Source organism: Danio rerio, chromosome 24 (assembly GCF_049306965.1).
Source record: "Danio rerio strain Tuebingen ecotype United States chromosome 24, GRCz12tu, whole genome shotgun sequence".
Classification (NCBI taxonomy): Eukaryota; Metazoa; Chordata; class Actinopteri; order Cypriniformes; family Danionidae; genus Danio; species Danio rerio.
The window spans coordinates 8,124,107-8,142,084 of NC_133199.1; the positions used below are offsets into that span (position 1 = coordinate 8,124,107).

At 34.1% G+C, this 17,978-nt stretch overlaps 1 protein-coding gene across 4 annotated transcripts in view; it reads left to right on the forward strand.

Annotated features, from left to right (window-relative positions):
- The window catches only part of bmp6 (bone morphogenetic protein 6), a 78,957-nt gene that overhangs the window by 49,817 nt on the left and 11,162 nt on the right, over nucleotides 1–17,978 (forward strand).

Genomic DNA, 17,978 nt, shown 5'->3' on the forward strand with positions numbered 1-17,978 from the left:
GAATAAAAGCAGTTTTTATTTTTTCAAAAACATTTTAAGGACAAAATTATTTGCCCCTCTAAGCTTTATATTTTTTTCAATAGTGTTCAGAACAAATCATCATTATACAATAACGTGCCTTATTATCCTAACCTGCCTAGTTAACCTAGTTAAGCCTTTAAATGTCACGTTAAGCTGTATAGAGGTGTCTTGAAAAATATCTAGTAAAATATTATATACTGTCATCATGGCAAACATAAAATATTAGAAATTAGAAATTAGTTATTAAAACTGTTATGTTAAGAAATGAATGTGTTGAAATAATCTTCTCTCCGTTAAACAGAAATTGGGGAAAAAATAAACAGGGGGGCTAATAATTCAGGGGGGTTAATAATTCTTATTGCAACTGTACATGTATGATAAGCTATGGCTGAAAACTGAGGGTGAATAAATAAATAGGACATTTTCCATTTTCATTTTTGGGTGAACTATTCCTTTAAGAAAACACATGCAAACAGAAAAAAAGAAAAACACCAGCAAATTAACAGAAACATTGAATGAACCGCCAAACTTATCCAGAATATGTTTTATACAGTGGATGCCCTTGCAGCTGCAACCCATCACTGGGAAACATTCATACACACTCATTACACCCACATACACAACGGACTTCAATTGTGTATATATATATATTTATACATATTTATACACACACACAATTGGAATCAGAATTATTAGCCCCCCGAATTAGCCCCTTTTTACTTTCTTCTCCAATTTCTGTTTAATGAAGAGAAGACTTTTTAAACACTTTCCTAAACATAATAGTTTTAATAACTCATTTCTAATAACTGAATTATTTTATCTTTGTTATGATGACTGCGAAAAAAATCTAGAATTTTACGGTTCATTTCCGGCAGCTGGGGTGCCGGGAAAAAAAAAAGTAAAATAACGGCAGTTAAATTACAGAAATATACCAAAAAATAACATATATCAAATGACAAAAATTTCTTTTAATTTACATTTCTGGTAAATTGCTGTAATTTAATATTTCTTATTTTACTGTAAATTTCTGTAATTACAGAATTACAGGCACCCCAGATGCCAAAAATAAACCGTAAAATTAAGATTTTCTTTTACAGTGTATACACACACACACACACACACACACACACACACACACACACACACACACACACACACAYATATATTTATATATATATATATATATATATATATATATATATATATATATATATATATATATATATATATATATATATATATATATATATAGGCCTAATACAGTATTTATGTCTTAATAAATAGCCTAGGCTACTACTATACATTGAATCCATTACCTAAACCTATATATTTTTGTTTTTCACAAGCTTTGGAGATGTAACGTAGATTCTCCTTTCCATAGATCACCTATAGCTTTCGTCATGAGGCATGGCTGTGTTCAAAATGGCATAAATGATTTGAAAGTGCACTACGAAGGCAGCACAATTGTTAATATGAAGATCACTAAAACTGAACTGTAAAATATACCTTGAAAGCAAATTGCACGTAAGAGAATTGACTTTAATGTTTTTTAATTTTAATCATTTCAAGTTTAAATGTTGGAACGTTCTAAATGAATAGGGCATAGGGGGATAACTGAGAATAGAACAAAACCAGGAACTATGAATCTAACTATGGCTCTCGAGGTTTAGTTGCTAATGTACAAGTTTGCAATGCAGTTTGCGAATGTTTGTTGGAACAGTTGGTTTGGGACATGCCACATATTTTCTTAAGTTGCAGCATCTAAGCCTCTTTTTCCATAAACAAGACAAAATTAATATGCACTTATGGCAGATATTAACCATCCAGTGTCTTCAATTTTTTGATTTTGTTTTGGGAAATGGTGACCCGGGATTGTTTGGGGATGTATATTTGATGAGTTTTATTGAGTCCAGATTTTTATATAGCCCATGCATAATGAGAATCTGGACTCAGTTAAGCTTTTTAAGATCTTTTTATGAATTCATTTAGGAAGCAGCACATATGTTATTCTTACATCCCATGTCTTTAGCTAGTTGTCACTGATGTGAACCTGAGATAAACTGAATAAATAAATTAATTTAATTTTACCCATTTTTAATACAGACCCTCCACTTTTAAGCATAAATCATACCATATGTGAGTGCAAACAGCTAAGCATGCTTGATTTTACACATTGTTGCGTTACAAAACAATTCAAGTGTCTTCTTTTTTTTTAGTCTTACTTAGATTTTTGCTAATATCAACAAGCGCAGCAGAAAAAAAAAACTACTATTTGCTATTAACATAATATGTTGTTTGCATTCGCAACGATGTGATTCTGGTTATGAGCAAAACTCAGATTTAGGGCAGGAAGTAAACACAGAATAGAAGACAGAGGAAAGTCCATTCTGTTGTGATTCAGACCATATTTCAAAAGAGATATAAATAGGAAATAACCACATATGTTGGACGTGATCCTTATTTTATGAAGAGGAGCGAGTTATCTACTAAATCTTAATGTTTTCCTGCCATTGAGGCGGTAGATATGAACTAGTATATACATGAAGAAATGCAACAGTAATCTATAGTAAATACTATTGTGTTTTTAACTATACTATTAAGTATCTGAAATAATCTGGTGGGGTAATTCTATAGTTGTTGTGGTAATACAATATATAGTTATAAAAAAATGACACAATGCTAAATTTTCTACAGCATATATTAGGAATGCTCCGGAAATTGGTATTGGCTGATAATCACATTTAATGAGTCGATATGACAAGGAATCGGTACTTGGCATCGACTACAAAAATCAGAGCATCCATAAAACATACTGTATATATATATATATATATATATATATATATATATATATATATATATATATATATATATATATATATATATATATATATATATGGCGTTTAAAAAATTTAAACTGATTTTAATCTAGCTGAAATAAAAAAAATAAGACTTTCTCTACAAGAAAAAATATTATAAGACATACTGTGAAAATTCCCTTGCTCTGTTAAACATAATTTGGGAAATATTTAAAAAAGACTTCAACTGTATATATATATATATATATATATATATATATATATATATATATATATATATATATATATATATATATATATATATATATATATTAGGGGTGTCAAAATGATTTGTTTCTTCGGTGCACAGACGCAGACAATTCGGTATTAGTTCAGTAATAGATTATAACCATTTATTGCATATTGAAGTCATTTATCTCATATACACTACGTTGCAGTAGCTTACTATGCTAAGCGGGGCAAGAACGAGTAATTAAAACACTGCACCTACTTAAAAACACTCATTTAGAAACTCTGCACAATAAACTGTGTGTGTGTTTGCTGGACAGTCTTTCACTGACACTGAAGTTACAGCAGAAGCCACTATTTCACTACGATTGAGAAAATCAAAGTAAACTCCATTTCTCTCTCTCTCTCACTTTGGCCTTTTTCTTGTGCTGTGAAGTAAAATATAAAACTTTGTATGGAAAGCATCGTCAATGCACCGAGAAATCGAATTATAATCGATTTGATAATCGTAACCGAACTAACCTGTGAGACCATTGCAGGTTCCTCTAATATATATATATATATATATATATATATATATATATGGGGTATCAGAAAAAAAAAAAAACATAAAAAATATACAGAAATTTACCATAAAATAATGAATATTAAATAAAAAAATTTCCTTAAATTTTAGTTTTGGTAAATTTCTGTAATTCAACCTATTTTACAGTAAATTTCAGCAATTTAAAGGTCTTTATTTTGCTTTTTTTTTTTTTTTCGCCACCCCAGCAGCATGAAATAAACCGTTTAATTACGGATTTACAGTGTGTGTGTATATATTAGAGGTGTGAACCTAGGTATATATACCTACAATACACACACACACACACACACACACACACACACAGAAATATGCACTATTTATTATAGTATATCAGTTCACAACATTTGATACTATAGCATGCTGTAGCATTCACTAACTAATTGTTTTACATACTATAATATATAAATAATGAATGTTACTGGTTCAAAAACACTCATATATCTGAACATTTAAGAATTTTTTTCATGCCACATTTTCCTTTTTTTTTTTTTGTCAGTTTCTTAAGCTTTTCTTATTTTTCCAATATAGTAAAGTCGTTTTAAAAATTCAAGCAGATGTGATAAATGAATTTAAATAGTTACCTTTCTAGTTTAAAAGGGAACAGTGCACACGGCATCTGTGACTTAATTCAGTGTCTGCTTCTCATTATTGCTGTGGTATGAAAGCTTAGTGCTAAAACCCACATAATCCAGAACTAATTGTCGATATGAGACCCCAAAACACAAATGACCTTGGGGTGAAAACTTTAGATTTATCAAAACAAGTTTATAAAGTTTCATTCACATCCATTCCACTGAATTAATCTGAATTGCAACTAAACTGTAGGAAAATATTCGTGAATTAGAAGGTTATATGTTTTGTGGCTTACATGGTGTTTTCTGTTTATTTACATCAAGTTTTGATGTTGAAATTTCAGCACAGCAGATCAACAAAGTGACTTTTATTGGCATTTAAGCAGTTTGAGACAAGATTTTGTTTGAGAAGTAATATAGAGAGAATTAAGTCTGTAGTAAAATAATAGAACATGTAATTATTACCTGGTTAACCAGGTATTACCACTAAAGCATGAGTTACAAGAGTTCATTTGTAAATAATGGCTACCTTATCATGTACAGGACAAATCAATAATGGCCAAAATATAGGACATCCTATGATATGGCCAGTTAGCCTAGAACCTCATGGTTAATAAAATAAAATAGAATAAAATAAAACAAGACAAAATATACATTTTTTGTAAAATAGTTTTGTGTAGTGAAAAATATATTAGACTGAGAAGGTAAAAGTTGCTGTGGAAAATACAATTAAATAAAAAAATAGTATAGTAAATGGAAGTTAGATATGAAGTTAGATCTAAAGAAAAAGGATTAATGTTACTGTGGAAATTAAATTAAAATAATTAAGTATATTTTAATTTAATCAAAATAAAGTAAAATAAAATAAAATAAAATAAAACATAAAATAAAAAACAAAACAAAACAAAACAAAACAAAACAAAAATAAATAAATAAATAAATAAATAAATAACAAATAAAATTTAAAAATTTTAAAATAAAATTTTTAAATAAAATAAAACAAAATAAATTAATAAATTAAATAATAAATAAAATAAAATAAAATAAAACATGAGATGTAAAATAAAATAAAAAAAATTTAATTAAATTAAATTAAGTTAAATTATGTCGCATTAAAGATCCGAACATTATCACTCGATGAGCTATGTCACGTGACTCTCTTCACATAATTTTGGCTTTTAGGCTCCATGGGATTCGAATAATTGGCTATAGTTGTTTAAAATGACACATTTTTATAAAATATTTTTAAAAAGTTACATAAAATAATTTAAAGCACAAATTCTAGATCTTTTAGCCGTGGGGGTTGGTCGTTCGAACCACCCGAACCTCTGCTGGCAACATCATTATTTATGTACTGTTATTGTAAAGTTTTATCGAAAGATCAAGATCTCATAATGCAATTCAAAATCATAATAAGTAAAAAAAATATATATATATGGAAAACTGCTTATTTACGGATATGTTTACAGTGTATATTTTGCGATTGAGATGCTCTGATGCATATTATTATCATTTATTCTGTCAGTAAGGAATTTTCTCTTTCCACTCATTTATAATTATTTGCTTTTATAAACAATGAAGCGTTCAGTGTATATTCCTGTCTCCAATAAATTGACATAAACATATATACAACATATCCCGCAGAGAATCAGTCACATATGCGTGTCAGACACTGCACTTTTTCACCCACTTACACAGTAGTGCTTAAACTCAAAGCACACCGTCCGTTACAGTACGTGTCTCGTCTAATGAGGAAAATCTGCTTAATTTGTCCTGAAGCACTGGACTTTATGTAACCCAAAACATCAAGCCCTCTCCTTGGCTCGACTTGGGATGTCTGGAGTGTAAATATTTAGATTTGGAGCAGGAAGTTGCGAGGCCGTTGTGACAGCCGTTCCTCTCGTGGCAGCGTTAGGAGTGCATATGGTTCCAATATGAAATCACTCTTATCAGAGCACTTTAAAAGACAGCCTGCATCTTGACCCATATTGAAACACAAGTGCACTGTAGTTTATGTGCTCTCTGATTGCTTATTCCACTGTTAGGAAGTCAATAATGTTGATGGATATTATGACATGTGTGTATTTATTTGTGTTTGGCAGTATTTATATGGAAATTTGATAATGGTAATTGTGGTAATAGAGGTGATATATTGTTTAAATTACTAAAAATGTCATAAATATTATCTTGTGTTTATGAAATAAGACAAAACATAGTTGCGGATATCAGTTGTAATGCATGTTGGGCACTGAATAATGTGATAATGTAATTACTGAAACAGTAATGCTGACTGAAACAATATCTCTCTGGATTTATGATCTTAATCTGTCTGAAAAAAATTAAATTAAATTAAATTAAATTAAATTAAATTAAATTAAATTAAATTAAATTAAATTAAATTAAATTAAATTAAATTAAATTTGGTTTGTTAATGGCAAATAAACAAAAAATATTAACAAAGTTATTAAAACTAAAGCTGTTTTATGATAAAATAAAATTATACAATAATTTTTAAACATAAAATTTATTAAAACTAAGTAAAATTATAAAAATAAAAGGTCAATATTTGAATTTATTTTGTACATGTATTGATATAATAATATAAACCATATCAATAAATTATTATAATTATTTAAAGGATCGAAAGCATGTGAATAACAAATCTTTTTTCAGAAACATTTATAATATGACGACGTGTGGTTGCTGTTAACTAAAATTTAAGTGTAAAAATTGGTTTTGTACAGTGAAAAATATATTAGATTGAGAAGTTAAAAGTTGCTGTAAAAATTCGATTTAATACAAAAAATTCTAAATAAAATAAAGTAAAATAAAAATAAAAATAAGTTTAATTAAATAAAAAATTATTAAATTATTCATTCATGCTTAGTCCCTTTATTAATCTGGGGTTGCCACAGCGGAATGAACCTCTAATTTATCCAGGATATGTCTTACACAGCGAATGCCCTTTCAGCTGCAACCCATGACTGGGAAACAGTGACACACTCCTTTAAACACATACATTATGGACAATTTAGCCTACCCAATTCACCTGTAGTGCATGTCTTTGGACTGTGAGGGAAACTGGAGCACCTGAAGAAAACCTATGCGATCACGGGGAGAACATGCAAACTCCACAAAGAAATGGCAACTGACCCAGCTGAGGCTCCAACCGGTTACCTTCTTGCTGTGAGGCAATTGTGCTACCCACTGCGCCACCATGATGCCAAATTAAATTATATTAAATGTAATTAAAATAAAATAGTAGATATGAAAGAAGTTAGATAAAAAATGACTAAATGTTACTGTGTAAAATACAATAAATAATAAAAAAAAAACAAAATAATGATAATAAAATAAAAAAATGCTAAATAAATAAAAATAAAATAGTGGATATGAAAGGAGTTGGATATAGAGAAGTGAAATCTAAAGAAAAATGACTAAATGTTACCATAGGAAAAAAAACATATTTAATTTATTTAAATTAGTAGATATGGAAGTTAGACATATGAAAGGTAGATCGTAACAAAAATGACTAAAGGTTACTGTGGGAAAAAATAAATAAAATAAAAATAAATAAAATAAAATAAATGTTAAAAATAAAATGAAACAAATTGAAGATATGGAAGAAGTTAGATATAGAGAAGTTAGACCTAAAGAAAAATGACTAAATGTTACTGTAGAAATTATTTTTTTTTTAATTAAGTTAAATTAAATTAAATTAAATTAAATTAAATTAAATTAAATTAAATTAAATTAAATTAAATTAAATTAAATTGAATTAAATTAAATTAAATTAAATTAAATTAAATTAAATTAAATTAAATTAAATTAAATTAAATTAAATTAAATTAAATTAGTAGATAGGGAAGAAGTTCGATATAGAGAAGTTAGATCTAAACAATAAGTGCTATAGGCAAATTGGGTAAGCTAAATTGTCCGTAGTGTATGTGTGTGAATGAGTGTGTGTGGATGTTTCCCAGTTATGGGTTGCAGCCGGAAGGGCATCCGCTGCGTAAAACATGTGCTGGATAAGTTGGCGGTGCATTCCGCTGTGGCGATCCCTAATTAATAAACGGACTAACCCAAAAAGAAAATGTATGAATGAAAATAAACTCAATTTTAAAAATAAAACAAAATAAAATGAAATTAAAATAAAGTTGAAGTAATGAGTAATAGAGAAAATAGAGAATAGAGAAATTAGATAAATTGACTAAATGTTACCATAGAAAAAAAAAAATAGAATTAAATTAGTAGATTTGGAAGAAGTTAGACATTAAAAAGTTAGATCTAAACAAAAATGACTAAAGGTTCTTGTAGTAAACAAATAAATAAAATAAAATAAAATACATAAAAAAATTTAGATATGGAAGAATTTAGATCTAAAGAAAAATAACTAAATAAATAAATAAAAAATATAATAAATAAATAAATAAATAAATGAATGAATGAATGAATGAATAAATAAATAAATAAATAAATAAATAAATAAATAAATAAATAAATAAATAAATAAAATAGCAGATACAACAAACAAACAAATCGTAATCCTTAAAACAGACTCTTTTTTTTCCCCCTCTCTTTTATTCTTGGCTGAAAATGGCTGACAAATTCTTGACAATTTTCAGAAGATTCTCCCTTTGAAACTTTTCTGTCTCTTTGAGTTTCCAATTCAGACGAAACACTTTACGCACGATTAGAGGTTTGACACTGTTTCTGAGGCTTTTGGCTATATCCATGAAAACAAAACAACACATTAAACACTAATAGACGGCTAGAGGTGTGGGGGAGCTTGCCGGCCTTTGGCCTGAGGGAAGTTAACAAGCGTCCCGCTCAGCTCAGTATGTGCCGCCCCCAGTGCTAGACCTCTAATTACCTCCGAGCTGTTATTAGGAGCTGGGCTAAAATGCCTGACCACGTTAACAGTATCGCTTAAAGAATTATAATAACACGGCACTGTCCAGCTGCGGTTTTTCATCTCCCCCTCCCCTCAAAACCCTCCTTTTGTTTACCGTTGGTGTAATTAGACATCGGCGAGCTCTGGGGATGGAGGTTTAATAAGCACAGTGATGAAAGACAGGAAGAGAGATAAACTTCACATGGACAGACAGCACTCGCGTTCTCTTTCAAGTCATCATGGGAGTGGGGTGAGACGGCTTCCCTGCCTCAGCTCTTTCCAGGATGGATGTTATTCCATGCGGAACGCCGTGTCCATTACTCCAGCATGCCGTCACCAGTAGGAATGTCATCGTGTAATTGCTCCGAGGAGAAGCTTATTGAGAGAGTCATCTGTGAGATTTGGTTGCTGTTGCTGTGTTTTTGTCTTTTGGTCTAGAAACCACATGTGTGTCTTGGCATGTGATTTTGACAGTTTTGGGCTGTGACTGTCAAAGCGAACAGGTCAGAAAGTTAATATAGCTATTTCTGTTAACAGTCCTCGAACATCTGCCTTCTTTCATTGATTTGGACGCTTCAGAGCAATTCCATGCAAATGTCAGAATTGTCATGAAAAAATGAAGATTTCTAGTCTTGTGTTTTACAGTATTGTAAAAATACTCTTACTCTGTAATACTATTTCTCTGTCAACATTCACAAATGGCTTTATTTTATGTACCATAGTCGCACAAGTGCCAATTTCACATCTGTCACATTCGTTTTTTTCTATATAAATAAATATATATGTGCGACGCAGTGGCGCAGTAGGTAGTGTTGTCGCCTCACAGCAAGAAGGTCGCTGGTTAGAACCTCGGCTGGGTCAGTTGGCGTTTCTGTGTGGAGTTTGCATGTTCTCCCTGCATTGGTTTCCGGCAGGTGCTCTGGTTTCCCCCACAGTCCAAAGACATGTGGTACAGGTGAATTGGGTAAGCTAAATTGTCCGTAGTGTATGAGTGTGAATGAATGTGTGTGTGGATGTTTCCCAGAAATGGGTTGCAGCTGGAAGGGCATCCGCTGTGTAAAACATGTGCTGGATAAGTTGGGGGTTCATTCTGCTGTGGCGACCCCAGATTAATAAAGGGACTAAGCCAAAAAGAAAATGAAAGAATTGAAATATATATATACTGTACATACAGTACACACTAATTGGCCACTTTATTAGGTACACCTCATTAGTACTTGGTTGGACCCACTTTTGTCTTCAGAACTGCCTTGATCCGTCGTGGCATAGATTCAACAAGGTACTGAAAATATTCCTAAGAGATTAGGTCCATATTAACATGATAGCATCACGCAGTTGCTGCAGATTTGTCGGCTGTGCATCCATGATGCGAATATCCCGTTCCACTTCCCAAAAGTGCTCTATTGGATTGATGTCTGGTGACTGTGGAGGCCAATTGAGTACAGTGAACGCATTGTCATGTTTATACCTGCCAACACTCTCATTTTTCCTGGGAATCACCCGTATATATCAAACCCATCTCCCGCCACCCTGCCGTTTTGTTATTTCTTCTGGAATACTCTCGCAGTTTCCCCCTGCCAACCCCCTACTCCCTGATGCTCAGTGTTTTGGGTACAGTCTGTAACACCACCCAGGTCGCCAACTTTGGTATAGTATCTGATCACAGCGGCCGCCTGAAATCCGCTCCATTGTACAGTTACTAACACCACAGTACAGTTACTAACCCGGTTCTCAACAGTGTTATTCAGAAACCTCACCCCTGAACCAGCCTGAACCATTGATACAAGGCAGGATGGATCCATGCTTGCATATTGTTGATGCCAAATTCTGACCCTATCATCTGAATGTCGTGGCAAAAATCAAGACCCGGCAACAGTTTTCCAGTCTTCTATTGTCCAATTTTGGTGAGCCTGTGCGAATTGTAGCCTCAGTTTCCTGTTCTTATCTGACAGGAGTGGCACCCGGTGTGGCCTTCTGCTGCTGTAGCCCATCTGCCTTAAGGTTGGATGTGTTGTGCGTTCAAAGATGTTCTTCTGCATACCGGTTGTACTGAGTGGTTATTTGAGTTGTTGCCTTTCAATCAGCTCGAACCAGTCTGGCCATTCTCCTCTGACAACATCAACAAGGCATTTGCGCCCACAGAACTGCCGCTCACTGGATATTTTTTGTTTTTGGGACCATTCTCTGTAAACCCTAGAGATGGCTGTGTATAGTCATGAACTCAAACCTTGCTTGGCTTGGGGTTTGAAAATCCCAGTAGATCAGCAATTTCTGAAATACTCAGATCATCCTGTCTGTCAACAACAACCATGCCATGTTCAAAGTCACTTAAATCCCCTTTTTCCCCATTCTGATGCTCGGTTTGAACTGCAGGAGATCGTCTTGACCATGTCTACATGCCTAAATGCATTGAGTTGCTGCCATGTGATATAAACAGTCAAGCCTGAAATTATTCATACCCCTGTCAAATTCTCACTTAAAGTTACTTTTATTCAACCAGCAAGATTATTGGTTTGATCAGAAAAGACACAGGCTTCTTTTAAAAGATATTAAGGTGATGTATAAGATGCATCATTATAGAAAAAAAAAATTCTCAGCTTTTATTTACATTTGAGCAAAACCTTAAGTCAGAATTTGGGCTATGATTTATATAATTTTGGGCTTGACTGTATATGCTGTATATAGATATATGTTATATTCTCTTACAACCTTTTTTCTGTGCATGAAGTATTCTAGTTCTCTCCCTCTTATATTTTTGACATTTAATCACATAGAACTGTTCTAGTAGTGTCGTGAAAAGTTGTCATAATCTTCTTAAACTATATTTAAAGTTCAAAATTAAATAAAGACGAGAACTTCCAAGTATCAAGATCAAACGTTTTATTACTTCAGCAAGAACATCAGCAAGAGACAAGTGCTCAGATGTCTACCCAAGCATTCTGATCCCAGCATTCTTATGTTTGCTCTATCTGCACCTGTGCTTTTATCTTGAGTTATTTCTCCCCTTCTCTGAGTCTCCTGTTTCTCCTTATTAAAATATTCTCCCAATTAAAACTTAGACTGTAGACGGTCTCATCCAAATTAATGATGGAAATCCTTTAGTTTCTGATACTTTATCAAAACAAACTACTCCTTAGTGGTTCTCATCTGCCTTCTGCTATTATCTCTCCCCTTTTCTCGGCAGGTGCTGTCAGTGGTGAAACCCTCCTTTCATTATATTCTAACAGTGGCAAGACTCATGGTCAAGGTCACTGGGGAAATACAGATGTAAATGCATTCTATTTTAATCCTCACACAAAAGTGTTTACACAGACCCATATGAATCTGTCTGTAACTGTTGGTAACTGACAACAGGGTTGAGGATCCACGCGTTTATTAATAACATTAGTCAGGCAGGCAATGGTCAAAACAGGGGTAAACAGATACATAAAGATAATCCAGAATTGTGGTCAACAGACGAGCAGTTGGTATAGGTGGCAGGCAGGATAAACAATGAAACAAAGCAAGGGTCAAAACATGGCTAGACAAGGCAAGGGAAAACATGTCGTTATGTCACAGTTTTAACAGATAGCAAGACTTAGCAAAGTCTGTGTTTTTGTGCTGTATATATGATCCTTGTAATCTGTAAGCTGTGTGTGTGAAATCAAAGAACAACAGGAACAGGTGTGGTTGTGTTGTGCATGACAGGATTTGTAGTTCCTTCGGTGGCAGATTTGCAGTTCTACAGCTGTATGGACTAGATCACTGGTGATTGTGACACATATGTAGCACAGGCCAGCTAGTGAAGTGCTTGGCAGGTAAACCTCACTCCTCTGACCTCTAAAAGGTGCTCTAGCAACAGACACTAGAGCCCACAGTCTTTAGCCTCCTTGTTAGAGCAACTGACTCCCATGCGGAAGGTCATCTGTTCGATCCCAGCTTAAAGTGGGTTGGGTGGTGTGAGACTGGCAGGGTTACAAGTGCATGAACAGTGATGCCTTTATCGTGATGGTTCTGGATCGATCAGGCAGTTGCCCCCTGAGCATGCTCCCTTACTCCTTGTCCAGGCTCTTGTTCTATCCTGAATGGAGGATTGCAATGCTCCCTTGGCAAGCCTTCCAGCCAGTACTGTCATCAAACCACTTTAACTGATTCAGAATGCAGCAGTGAAAAAATTATTTATTGTGTCAAACAGAGCACACGTCACACCCAATAGCTGCTAGCATCAAAGACACAGATGTCTGTCTACAGAACAACCACTGGCTCTGTACTCATATACCTAAACATATACCTGAAAATGGCTTCTGCAAGTGAATGGCACAATGTAGTGCCATTCCAAAGAGACACAAAATCACTTTCATAGATCATTTCAGTGATCGTTTCCTCTTGTAACAGCAACAAAAAAGCATTTATCATAAGCTAACTAAGTAAGTAACTAACACTACTATTCACTGTATATTTCTGCCTATTTATTTAACATACAATTTGCAATATACTGTTGTAGATTTACTGAGTCTTGTTGCTTTGTTGTTGGTGTAATTGCTACTGTTGTTCTACTTGCAAATTGTTTTTTGGATGAAAGAATCTCTTTCTGAAAAGGTGGCTCAGTGGTCGACTCACAGCAAGAAGGTTGCTGGTTCAAGTCCCGGCTGGGCCAGTAGGCATTTCTGTGTGGAGTTTGCATGTTCTCATCCAGGTGCTCCGGTTTCCCCCACAGTCCACTGACATGTGGTATAGGTGAATTAGGTAAACAAAATTGGCGAGAGTGTATAGGTGTTTCCCAGTACTGGGTTGCAGCTGGAAGGGCATCTGCTGCTTAAAACACATTTTGGAATAGTTGGTGGTTAATTCCGCTGTGGTGATCCCTGATAAATAGGGACTAAGCCGAAGGAAAATGAATGAACTTCCCAAATAAATGTAAATAAGAAGCTAATTAAATCCTTACGATAGTCATCCCTACAGGTCATAAGCATTGATCTTTATTCAAGGGCTGGTGGAGGCCCACAGGACCCACTCACAGCAGTAACAGTGTGGCATTAAATTTTACAGGCAGGAAGAGGAGCTCTTTATGGGGTACTACAAATCTGGCCTTTACACTCAATGAAACTCCACACTAAATATCAGCTTTACTTCTAAAGAGCTCTTGACTGTAAATACTGGCAGTAAATAAAGTCAGAGCTAAACAAAACCAAGTGCATTCTGCTGTCAGTTTCGAATGCATTTTAGACAGTATTTAAACAAAACATTACTTTTTTTTATATACTAGATTAAACAATCCTAAAAAGTACTATATTCCTTGTACAAAATAACATAAGGCTATTTATAATAGATTCAGCATAGCATATCAAACCACAGGACATGTCAGCTTTCCAAATATACGAGTTGTGTGTAACTAGTGTGTCAAAATATGCCATTCTTGGGTTGTAGTTTGGCCTCGTTCTCAGGCCTGTGGTTAGGTGTAGAACATTCTTGCCTATAAATGTCGCAGTTGGGGGTCTGTGTAAGACAGGTTCACTGCTCGGGATCAGAGAGGAAGGGGACCCCTGGGGGATCGACTAAATGGCCGCTCGGGAGAGCTCGGGGGCCACTCCTGCTGGCGGATTTATCTCAGTAAATATTTACCCTAGTCCTGCCAGAGAGAGTGAGAGAAATACAAGAAGGGGTCTTACTTTGGGGGGTTAAGAAGGCCAGAGGTTTCACACTATATGTTGAGAACCAGTGGTTTAAAAATAAATGATTTGAGATTATCATTAGTCAGTACTGAAAATATTAACTCCTTCCACTTTGAAAATGACAATAAGCTAATTAATTGTTTGTTGATATCAAATTGATATTAGAAGGTGTAGACAAATAGAATGATTTTGTAAATAAAATGTTAAGTACATACACAATTAGCATCACATTTAAAATGATAACATTTTAGTTTGATAGACCTCTTTAGACTGTGTGTATACATGATTATTGAAAAAATATTAAAGTCTGATTAATATCTAATAACAGTTTATTTTTATGGTCCCCCCAACAGGTATTCTACTAACTTAAACTATAACCAAAGTCCCTTTAAGGCAAGTCATTTCACTCGGCGGTCATCCTTGAAACACCTCTCGGCTACTATGCTCGGGCATTTTGTCTGAATGTTGAAACATCAAATTCTCCAAAACTGTTTGCCAAGCTTAAGATTACATTACATATTTGAAACCACTGATACAATTAAACAACAGCTGTGTCATAAATTTAATATCTAAACGTTCAAATCAAACAAAATCATTTATTCAGGCTGCCCAAGCTAATGTGCATTTGAAAGGAACGAGATCACGACACCAACCCTTCTTTATGGCTGTTTTACACATAATCATCCTCTAGATCAGGGCTAATCAATTAGTGGCCTGCGGGCTGAACTTGGCCCGCGAGGCAATTTGTTTCAGGCCTCCAAATAGTGTGACCAAGACATCAAAAGTGCCTTTTAAGCGCCACGTGTGGCGCCAGCAGCCGAAAACATTTGGATACTTAATCATAAAGGCTTCTCGACGCTGTGTTTCTGTTACACGGAATGAAAGTACAGCAACTAAACGAAGTTATGTCATCTGTGCGCTAGTTTAAAGTTTTGAGCTTTTACACCAAGAATAATAGGCATGCACATTGAATTAACTATAGCAGCGGGCCATTTACATAGCGCGTCTTTTCCGTGCGTAAGTTAACTATCTCCAATGTAAGAATATATGCCGATATGCTCGCGCCTTCCAGGCGCACTGAGTAGCAAACATCTCACACTGTAGCGGTGAGAGTTGTGCGAGGGTTTCAGTGCAATGTAAACAAAAGATACATTAGACAAAATATTACAAATTATTAAACTAGTTATGCATGTATGAACGCAGATGATAACAACAGTTCATCTAAATACTTTCCTAATTAAAAGCTTAAATTTACATTAGATATGATAACCCTGAAACCATGATTATTCTTCAGACTATATAATCGTACAACTTAAATCTATGATTGCATCCATAATTGTTATGCAATTCAAAGCATAGCATATGGATGTGTCAGAATGCAGAAGAAGTCTACTTAATTGTACAATGTGCTGATATTATGTAGTTTCAAAATACAATATATTAACATATTAATGTAGAAAAATACAACGTAGGTGTCTTAAGGAGTAAAAATACAACATAGGGGCTCTTACAGTATATGCTGTTGTGTTATCATATTGCAGTCATATCTCTCCTGCCCCTCATTTGGGAGGCTTTTCATGAACTGGCCCCAATGACAAACTATTAAAATACCCCTGCTCTAGATAATCCCTGCTGATCCCGCTGATCTACTAAAGTAATTCACGACATGGTCTTGATGGCGAAGCTCCTCCAGAAATGACACTGACTCTTTGTTTACAAGTTTGTGGGCATTCTTGTAGATGCTGTCATGTGATAATCCTTTGGCGGGATGAACTATACCTCACATTCGTTTCATACAGATTACAAAATCAAAAACGAGGGTGCACTTGGTTCATTTAAAGGTACAGATTTCAAGCTTTATTATGATATATTTCTTATGTCTGTGAAGCAAGTGTTCGCTGAGATTCCAGTGTGTTTGTTGACCACAAATAAAGTTGTAAAAGGACACGTGTGGTCCGAGCATTTTCACTGGAGAAAAGTCAGTCTGTAGCGATCGATGATTGGCTCCTGTACTAGTAGGCGGGGCTTCATTCGCCATATTAACCGGTACACTTTTCCCCATTCAAAACTATACGAGTGACACATCTTGTGTATTGGTATAACTAGTGAAGTTACTAAATAATATGTCAAAAGGGGACTTAAGTGTATTTCAAACCCTGATCTACCCACCCACTGCTTCGACCAAACTGCTGCAGTGTGAAGACAAAAATTGTAACTCCTTTAATATTTTCATTTCCAAAACCAGTTGCACCAACACTGGATTTTCAATACAAAATCTCTTAAAGGAGAAAGTGGGAAACACCATAACCCTGGATGATTGTTGAGCACTTACAATGACCTCAGACATCTTACTACAAACTCGCCATGTGGTTTCAGTTACAGCTGTAATTTCTACTCTGCATTACTCATAGACAACAGTGTTTTTAAAGTAGGTAGGTCTTCATAAATGAATATAGGTTTCCACCAAATTACTGTATGGGAATCATTTTTTCCATATGCAAATATGTTTGCAAAGAAAACCATTCTTAATTTGAAAGGATTTTGCTATTAGTTTAGGAAACGATTACGACCTATAAGTAGTTACTTTTTGTGGATTAAAACTTTAAGTGAGCGTAGAAAGTTCTGTAATGTTTTAGGATCAAGTTCTTGTAGACATGTTGGGTGTTTACTGTGGAGAGCTCAGCTAAAGGTAAGCTTTATAAATTTTTACCATCAATGATAATGAACAAGTAGGTGTGACTATTCTGGAAAAGTGTCATTTTGTGATGATATCATTGATCTGGATTACATATCATTTCAAATGCAAGAACTTTACCAATGGGAAGAAACAGATAATTTGTGACATGGAACTACGCAAATCTGCATGGAAAGTTAAACGTCATTGGATGATGTTAGTGTTGTTGAACCAAGCATGAAAATAATGTTTAAAATTCAGATGGATATTTCATATACTGAGAAGAAAAAGGGGATTAGCATCGAGCCATGCAGTATTCCAGTCATTAGAGTTCGACCAGCCTGATCTCACAAGGAAACGTAACTATTTTCCGTTTCGTCAGTTTAGTGGCTAATTGGTACGAATTGGTACGAGTTCAGTTTTACGAAAATGTTTGTTTTTAAAAAGGAGGCGTGATTCCAAACCCTATCCCTAACCAAAGAGCTTAGAATGACCAAGAGGCGACACTCTAGTGTAATTTGAGAAACAGCCAC